Here is a 10,085-nt window from a genome sequence, read left to right as displayed (position 1 = left end):
CAGATCCCACCTCTGTGTTTTGGCCGGGCTACTTGTCCGTCGCCATGCCTCCCATGGCAGCAATTTCATGGCAGTGCCCAGGACAGTTTATCAAATTGTCAAATGTGCCCACTGGCCAAAACCCCTAACTTAGCGTGACAACTAACCAGGCACAATCCTCCGTTAAGGTGCACTGGTACCCCATCCCAGTTTCCCCCCAGTGAATTGTAATAAGAAGTAGATATTTTGAAAGACTTCTGGTGTCTGCTGCTCTTCTCATATTTACAATAGAGGCAGCAGGTGGGAGGGGGCAGGATTTTTAATGTTCTTCCGTGCTAAACAAAATTCCCTTCAAATAGAAAACCAGCAGAGGGCTGTGCTAGAACTGTTTTCTCCCTGGTGTGCTAGATTTTGCTTTGGGTTTTGTTTTTACTTGCAGGGAGAGTTTTACATCTGGACCGTTCAGGACTGGTGCCCCTGTCCCCTCTGCCCCACATAGTGCCATCGTTCCATGGCATGTGCAGCTCTAGCCTCGGTCTGTACTGGGGAGAGATGCCGGGGCTGAAACCTGTCTGTGAGCCGCACACCCTATTATTTCAGAAGGCTGTTCCTATCCGACATTCATGTGGTTCAAGCTTACCAGCTGAAGCTTTGTTTCTGTCATGGCTCCTGCGCCTTTAAGAGCCGTGTGGCAAGCAGAAACTCAGCAGGTGAAGCTCTTCCCCACCAGTGTGCTCAATCTACTTGCTGTGGCTCAGTAGTAGAGCTTCTGCCTTGCAAGAAGAAGGTCCCAGGTTCAATCCCCGGCTTCTCCAGGTAGGGCGAGGAAACAAATCCTGCCTGAAACCCTGGAGAGCCTTTGCTGCCAGTAGTCAGTACTGGCAATTCTGAACTCAACGAACTAACCCTCTGCTTCAGTATAAAGTGGCTTCCTAGGTTTCTAAACACTTCCACCCCTGCTTGCCTATAAAAACACCCACCCACCAAATGTGTCTGTGGGAAGTTGTGGGGGCGGTTTTGTCCACTAGGGCTAGTGTGTGCAGGGGAAACGTTTCACCTACCGGATTTCTATGGAAAGCTCAGCCTGTAGCAGTTACTCCTGCTTCATCCAGACAAATCCCTGCTTGATTTTGAACCCATCGACAGACAAACCTGCCTGTGTGAACTGCCCCTAAACCCTTGACCTCTGTGGTTTTGCTCCGGCACATGGCCCAGGAAATGCAGAATGATGCAACCAACAACAAAGACAAAGTCTTGCTTGTCATAATTTCACCTCCCTCACTCCATAGTGGGAGCAAGTTTAAGGCTTTCAAAACAAGGGGAGCGAGAGAGATATTTGTCAAGGGCCAAAAAGGGAAAGGATCTTTACAAACGGTTCGTTATAAACTAAAGGTGAACAATGTCCTGCCCTGCCTTTGCCATGTGCCAGTTGCAAAGAGAGACAAAGCATTGAAGCCCCAAAAGGAAAAGAGGCGGAGGGGGGCAGGGAAGGTCCCATCTCTGCTCGTTTGGCCTCTGCAAACGAAAAATGCATTAAGAGAGCAATTGTGGGTAGGTGGATGCCTGGGGCCAGAGCACAGCTGCACACTTCAGTGTGTAGGAGACCCATTTGCAACGTGCCCATAACTTAGAGATGGGGAGGGGGAGAGATAGAAAGAGGCGAGCAAAGCGGCCCACCCCAACGGCACCCCGCTCAAACAAATGTGACGTTAACCCCCTCCCCACCTTCCTCAAATCGTTACTCATCATCAAGCATTTTAAGCTGAAAATTAAGTGCTTCAACTGAAGCCAATTCATTAAAAAAAGAAGAAAAAGCCCCCTTTCCCTCCCCCTCCCCCTCCTCCTCCCCCTTTTAAATTGCTGCTCCTATTTTCCTGGCCTGCTATCAGAGCACCCGGGATCCTTCCAGTGTAAAAAGCCAAGTGGATGCGAAAGCCAGAGAACATAGCTGCGAGCGACAACACGAGCACATGCTAGCAAGCCCAGCCTGCTCCAGAGCTCTGCCTGCACACGGGAGGCTGCCGTGGGCTGGCTTTTGTTAGTGGCCAGCCTTGCGAGGAATGACCCTGCTCCGTCACAGCTCTATCTCTGGGCCTCTCTCCTGGCCCGGGTTGGGCAGAGGACAGAGAAAATGCGAGAGGGTGTCCCAGTTATTCCTGAGAGTGCTCCCTTCCGTTTCTCACCTCCGCCCCTTCTGGTTTTAATTCCACTGAAAGATTTCACTTCCAACTAGCGTTTTGCTTGTAGCTAGGATCATAGATGCAAACACCCTATTCCACCTTCTTTTGTAATCTTTTTTTCTTTCTATTTTTTTTTTGGGGGGGGGAGAATCCTTTAAAATCCATTGAGTACAACCATTGATTTGTTTTTGTTTTGTCGACTCTACGTCGTTTTTAACTCAGAGGTGTGAGGCAGGATATAAATATTGTAATAAGCACATACATAAACAAAACCCCAAACCACCCAGTCACAGAAACTGATGGCACACTGCAAAGCCTGCAAAACAGCATTTCTCTTCACTTACCTGTCAACAGGCTTTTCTGGAACCCAACACATCGTCTCGTCTGGTCACGCACACATGTGCACACCCTGCACTGCAGACCCAACCCTTCCATCAACATTGCTCTAGTTCAGGGGTGGGGAACCTCTGGCCCTGCAGATGTTGTTGGACTCTGAGTCCCATCATCACTGGCCACTGACAATCACTGGCTGGGCTGATGGGAGTCAGAGTCCAACAACATCTGCAGGGCCACAGGGTCCTCATCCATGCCCTAAGTTCTTTGAAGAAGTATTGAGTCAAAACTGTAACTCGCCACCATCATGGGAGAAAGGAAGCCAACAGGTTGGAGCCTGAGTCATTTCCAAGTGTCACCCTTAGTGCCCTATCGTGCCACTCCAGCTACCACACAAATTAAATAAATAAATAAACCCCACCCAAACCTTCACACAGAGATCTTGGGGTTATGGCCTCCACTGAAAACACTATGGGTTGTGTCCAATATTAGTCCTACTTGAAATAAATGGGACTTAAGTCAGACCACCATTGGATCCAACCTACGTGCAGCTCTTTCTCTGTGGAGCTGCCTGCCAATATCTGCAAACTTGAGGAGGAAAATTTGTGCCCATTTGCATCTCCAAGACATTTCATTGAAATCAGTAGAGCTGTGGGAAATATAAAGGGGCACATAGCCATTGCTTCCATTTCTGATGGGGAAAGCCACCGTTAGGGTGTCAGGTGATGTTTCCAATAGGGGAGGGTGCACAATCCCTGCCCCCCCCCTCTCCAAGGCAACAAAACATGCCTGGCTTTACTTCCCACCAGATCAACGGCCTTCAGTTGAGAAAAGAATGGGCTGATCAAACTATAGCGAGGTTTGGAACTCTTCGGTGGGCTTCCATGTACTGAATTTAGGAAGGTTGCAGGTGTAGTAGGTTGTTCCACTAAGCTTGATTCCCCACTGATCACGACACTAGTTTAACCCCATTGTTATTTCAATGTTTTCACTTTTTCCTTTGGAACAAATTTCTACCAGGGTGTTAAAAGCCATAACATTAGCATGTTTCCTAATGGCACTTTCAGGGCAGAAAGTCTATTTATTCTTTGTTTCCCTATTCTGCATAGGTTCCCCCCCCCCATCCTATGCTTTACAAATACTTCTACGTTCCTGCTAAGTTAGAACAACAAAACTGTTTGCCAACCGGGTCCCCCCCCCCAAAATAATAATAATAATAAACACTCTGAACATTTGCATTTTAGGCTCATTTAAATCATAGCAGCATTCTGACTGCAGGAATAAAATGGAGTTTGCTTCTGCTACCCTGATGCTCCCATTATCTCCACTCTCTGGCTGGTCATTTGGGAGGCTCCTAACCCTAAGATCCTATGATCCAGGCCTAGCTACCAGCTTAATTGCCCTTAAATGGAAATTGATCCCTTGCAATTGTCATCTTTCTTATTTTAATTAAACCGAAGAGGAGCTGAGTTCTTGCAAGGAAGTTTGTTTTTCCGCTGATTTCTCAGCTTGGTAAAATGTAGGAGGGAGATGGGTATATTTCCACCAGGGGAAATGGGATAGTGTTAAGAGGGAAACGATGTGCAGAAGCAAGGCCAAAGCAAGGGGGAAAGAGGCTTGGCTAAAGTCACCAACCTTGTACATAGTTTAATTGTTTTAGTTGGTTTTACCATTTTAAAATTCTATACTGGTCTTATTTATTTATTTATTTACTACATTTATATACCGCCCCACAGCCGAAGCTCTCTGGGCGGTTTACAACAATTAAAAATAGTAAACATTAAAAGTATACAACAATTTAAAAAACATAAAAACAGTATAAAAACAACAGTATCCATTTAAAAACAACAATTCTGGGGTCCATTAAAAACAAACTTAACGTTGTTAAATGCTGTTAAAATGCCTGGGAGAAGAGAAAAGTCTTGACCTGGCGCCGAAAAGATAACAACGTTGGCGCCAGGCGAGCCTCATCGGGGAGATCATTCCACAGTCTGGGGGGCAACCACTGAGAAGGCCCTCTCCCTTGTTGCCATCCTCCGAGCTTCCCTTAATTAATGGTTTGTTTTTAACTGTGTGTGTGTATACATATTGTATGATTTTACCTGTATGCTGCCCTGAGATCCTTCTAATACAGGGCAGGATACAAATGTTTTAATAAATAAATAAACTTCTCCCTTGAATCCTTCTGCCACCGCCATACCCATCTAAATGAATGTGAAACTTCACTGGTAATTTAAAAAGTACTCAAGAATATCTTAAAAAGCACACACATAAAGACGGATACTGAATATATTTGCAGAAAAGCAGAGCAGTTACTCTCTCTCTCAGCCAAGCCTACCTCACAGGGTTGTTGTGATAAAATGGGAGGGAAGTGTAGGCTTCCATGCAGTTCTGGGGAGCCTACCTCACAGGGTTGTTGTGATAAAATGGGAGGGAAATGTAGTTTCTCCAGAACTGCACGGAAGAAGGGTAGAACAAACATATAACGAACAAAAATAAACTGCTGACCAAGGCACTTTGGGTTTTGAGATCACTGTTCCGGTCTTGGGCAGGGTGGGGTTGCTCCTTCCTAAAACTCAGCCATTACTGCTCTTCCGGGTCATAGTCAAAGCTCCTGCAAGCTGATGCCAAACGTGCTTATTCAGACGCCAGCCCTGCAGAGTTCGGAGGGACTGACTTGCTAGTAAACACGCGGGGATTTCTCTCTTGGCCTGTCCTCCCTGATGTCATGCGTAGCTGCTGCTGCCGCCACCGCAACCGGCGCACTCTCTCCCCCTCGGCCGCGTTGTTCTCGCTTTTCTTGTCGCCCTCTGAAGATCCTCCTCCTGGCCTCGTTTAACCTTGATTTCCTTCTCCACCCACCCCCCACTCGCCTCCATTTGGCCCGGCCAGCCTCTCATTCCTCGCAGCCCGCGCTGCTCGTCGTCAGCAATAAAAGGGGCTCTTCCAGAGTTTAATACTCCTTGTTAAAATTCCACTCCCTCCTCCTCCTCCTCCCCCCCCTAAATGTTATGCTTTTGGATAACATTTATGCCTCCTTGAGTTGTGATGTTATTACCCCCGTCTCTTCCAACTTAACCAAATGTTAAGTTAGGCTGGCTTTTTAAGCTGCAGCGAAGGCATCGGGCTTGGCGGCCTCCTTGCCTCGGGAATGTCTTTCCTGGCACGAGTCAGAACTCGGGTTGGACTGTGATTTTCACATTAAAATGCAAAGCTGGGTTTGTTCAGTGACTTGCTTGCGTCCTCGGAAGCGGCTCCCTCAGCTTTCTTCCCATGAAGGATTCTGCAAGCTGCTGGTATAAAGAAGGGTTGTGCTGTAAATGCAAGATGTTCTATAGCATGTGATTATCAGTTTCCAACAATAGCTGGGCACGTTCCCGAAGAGTGGAAGAAAATATCAGAAGTTAATATAGCATTGCTATTTATTACCCTATAATTAAGGCGCTGACAGTTTTCCTATTATAAAACCTTATTTGCAAAGGTTCATAACTCAAGAGGCAAAATTTCATTTCAAGATAATGTCTGGATTACCATGTTGAAGCATTTAAAATATTTTAGTCAAATGAATTTAATCTGTCACAGGCTTGCCATTTCCCAGCTCTTGTTTTGTATTATCTTTCCCCCCCTTTTTTTGTTTTGCTTTAATTTAAGGTGCATTTGTAAAATTGCAACTTTTAAAGAAACGTGAGGTGTCCTAAATTGAGAGGTGATTCTTTTATTTATTTTATTTTTATTTTTTGCTTTAGAAGGGGGCAAATTGAAGTGCATGAAAGTGAATATCTAAGAAATGGTGGCAATCATAAACATTTGGTTTCAATATTCCGGAGAAGTTTGTAACCTTAATACTATAGGACTGCTCTACTACACAAGATACAAAATGAGCAAAAATGAGTCAGGCTACACAGTTACCAGCGATGATGACGATAAACATGGGGGAGGGAATGAAAAGGAAAACAATACAGTAAGCAGTTCAACGAAAGAATGGTTGGTTTTTAAAGGTCTTTCAGTTTTAAAAATCAGCTGTTTGTGGGTGGATGTTTGTTTTTTAAAAAACATGGCTGTACAAATAGTGTCTTGTAAGACATTTCTAGACAATGGCTGACTGGGGAATGATGGGAGTTGTAGGATTGCACCCACAGGTATTTGCACTGACTCTGGGTAGCAGTCTGGCAATCTGAACACACCCCTCGCCCATCACAGAAAAACACACATTGCCTTTTCTTTAAAAAGGAAAGAAAAAGAAAAAAGGAAAAATAGAATATCTGATAAGTTTTGATGATTATTAGTTACAACAGTCAGAAGAAATTTTCTGGTTCATGAGGATGGCAGGAGGTTGCATCCTTTGACATAATCAAAAGGGCTGCTGCTTCAAAATAGCCCCCATTTGTAATTTATTTTAAACAATATTTTCTATCGCACCTTCTATGGGGTATAGATAAACAGGAGCTACAAATGAACTGCTCTTGTTCAATGTTCATATTTAAACGAAAAGTAATTTGAGACTTTCAATTTATTCCCCTCAAATGAGACTCTGTTAGCCTACAGTGCAGCTGATCACGGCTCAGACCTTTGCCAGATTGGTTCAAGGGATTCGAACCAACTTTATATTGAACTATTTGGTCTTAAAAATGTTACCAAATGCTAGGAATTGCCGTTTTTTAAGAGAGCTATGGGGTATCCTGTTGCCATATGTTGCTCAGTGATTCTGCATGCAGGTCACACTTAGTTTTAGCCTCTCTTGTCTTCCAAACTGCAGGGGGGAAAGTGTTTCTGAGAATCATAGCAGTACATAAAACAACTTCCATCCAGCACCATTATCTGTGAACTAGATAAAAAGATTGGTTGCCTTTAATCTAGTTCCATGTCAATCAGGTTTTAGGCCTCGTTTTGGTCCTTGGTTGCTCTGCTCTGTGGGATGATCTCTGCCAGGAGAGAGATTCAGAGTGTGACCCTGTTGGTTTTCCTGGATCTCTCTGCAGCTTGAGATACCATCAACCATGGTACCTGGAGATGCTGTCCAAGGTGGGAATTGGGAGCACTGCTCTTCAGTGGTTCCACTCTTACCTGGATGGCCATTCCCAGAATGTGATGCTTGTGGCTTTTTGCTCAACTTTGTGGCATCTAGGCCTTGGGGTCTCACTAGACTCAGTCCTATTCCCCATGCTGTTCAACATCTACACAAAACAGTTGAGTGAGGTCCTCTGGAGCTGTAGGGTGCAGTGCCATCAATATGTAGATAACACCCAACTCTATTTTACCTTTACATCAAAGTGAGGTGAGGCAATAGGAATGCTAAATCGGTGCTTTGCTGCGGTAATGGACTAAATTAGGGCTAATAATTTAGCTCAATCCAAACAAGACAAGATACTCTTAGTGGATGATTCCATCTGTCCAGGTGAATGGTATTCAAACTGGTCTGGAGGGGCTGTACTCCCCCTGAAGTAGCAGATATGTTGATCTATTCTTAGTCTCTACAGATACAAGTGGTGCCTGTGGCACAGAGCACCTTTGACCAGCTACATGTTTTACCAGCTATGACCTTATCTGTACAGCAGGGGTGCACAAACCATGGCCCAGGGGTTGCATGCAGGCCCCAAGGCCTGAATTGTGACCCCGCCTCCATAGATCCCCAAATCTTCTTCTGCTGAATTCTCCTCCCAGTGATCCTGATACAGGTACAGATGAGGAATTGCTAGGGGAGAAGGCTCTCCGATTCCATGCCGAAGCAAATCCAATGCAGAGAACTCTTTTCTTGCTGGTAGCAGCAAGGAAAGAGCAATCAGCATCAGGATCAGTGTGTGTGTGTAGCCCCCAAGTCAGTTTCACTTACAGCCCTCGGGCCCAAAAAGACTCTGCACCCCTGCCGTACAGGGAAAGCATAGCCTTGTTTTAGTGACCCATGCCTTGGCAACCTCCCTCCTGAATTGCTGCCGTGTGTTGCATGTGAGACTGCTTTTGAGAACAGTCCGTACGCTTCAGTTGGTCCAGAATATGGCTGCAAGCTTGCTAACTGGGACTGGGCATTCTAAACATATCACACAAGTATTTTGTCATCTGTACTGGCTCCCATTTCATTTTTCCAAAGTGTTTGTTTTGACCTCCCTAAATGCACCTAATCCCCAGACCCCGAAAACATGATGGCTGCCATTTTGGGATGAGTTAAACTCAAGAAGGTTCAGTTCACCAGTATACCCATCTGCCATTTCAGTTGTGAAGCTGGATTCATTCCACAGCTAAAGGCCGAACTTTTATTTAGGTCAGATTAATATGTTCTTCCGTAGTCTCATGGCGTCAAAGCTTGGACGTTGCTTCTCCTCTTCCAACTGAGGCCAGGAGGGTGTAATTTCACATTGACAAGCTCTGGGCATGAGGTTGATGCTTAACCCTTCCCCTGTCTGTCATATCCCCCACACAACTCCTGCCTATCCTCGGACCACTTCAGGTTGAAGGTGGGCAAGCACGTTTTTGAACATTTCCTTGCATGAAAAGAACCACCCTCCCTGAAAATAAAAGACCAGCACAGCAGGGGCAGCACATGTATTCTGCATACAGAAGGTCCTGGGTTCAATTCCTGGCATCTACAGGAAGGGCTGGAAAGACCCCTGACTTATACTAAGCGAGGCAGTCCAGTGGCATGTCTCTCTATACTATGCAGCTTTGTATGTTCCTAGATCCTTTTCTCTTTGATTCACTAGATTTTGCTTGAAAGGAGTTTTTCTTGTAATATCTGTAAGCATTCAAAATGGCCTCTGCCTCCCACAGCATGAAATCTAGCAGTTTATTTGAACTGGGCTTTAGTCATACCCTACCCTGTGCCTGCTTACCCTACCCTGTGCCTGTTGGCATTCTCTTCCCCTCATTGTTTTACTATGATTTTATTAGATTGTAAGCCTATGCGGCAGGGCCTTGCTATTTACTGTTTTACTCTGTACAGCACCATGTACATTGATGGTGCTATATAAATAAATAATAATAATAATAATAATAATAATAATAATAATAATAATATGATTGGGAATTGGCTTTTATACAGAGAAGCACCCCAAATGGAGGGGCCCTGCTGATCTTTACCCTACAAACTCCCTTTTGGTAACTCATACCTAAAGGCGGCAAAAATGAGAAGTATCTTTTCTTAATGGATCAGAAACATGACCTTTGGTAGCGGTTGTGGGTCTACCGATTATTGTGAAATTATGTCCATACTACGACACTCCAATATGTCGACTAATATTTTATCTGGACAGCTTATATAGAGAACAACCTGTATGGAAGATGGGAAGGTTTGCAGCATTTCCCTCGCTGTAATATCTGATGCCCCCAACTTTTATTTTTAGCAACAGATTAAATGCTGATTGTGAGCTACAAGACCAGAGTTGAAAAGAGCAGATAGCAGCATAGGTTTAGGATAGAAATGAATTACCCAGCACATTCCTCTGTCAATTACTGAAGGGCAGGGAGATCTCTTAAAAGGAGATAGAAAAATAAAGAATAACCTTTGGTGTGACAGGTGCTCCTCAGGATAGGAAGAAGCTAACTAGACTCAATATAGGTAGGTCAAAAAACTGCCAGAGAGAGAGAGAGAGGTGCATGCGT

The sequence above is a fragment of the Elgaria multicarinata genome, chromosome 2 (assembly GCF_023053635.1).
Source record: "Elgaria multicarinata webbii isolate HBS135686 ecotype San Diego chromosome 2, rElgMul1.1.pri, whole genome shotgun sequence".
NCBI lineage: Eukaryota > Metazoa > Chordata > Lepidosauria > Squamata > Anguidae > Elgaria > Elgaria multicarinata.
Note: the sequence above shows the minus strand (reverse complement) of the source record.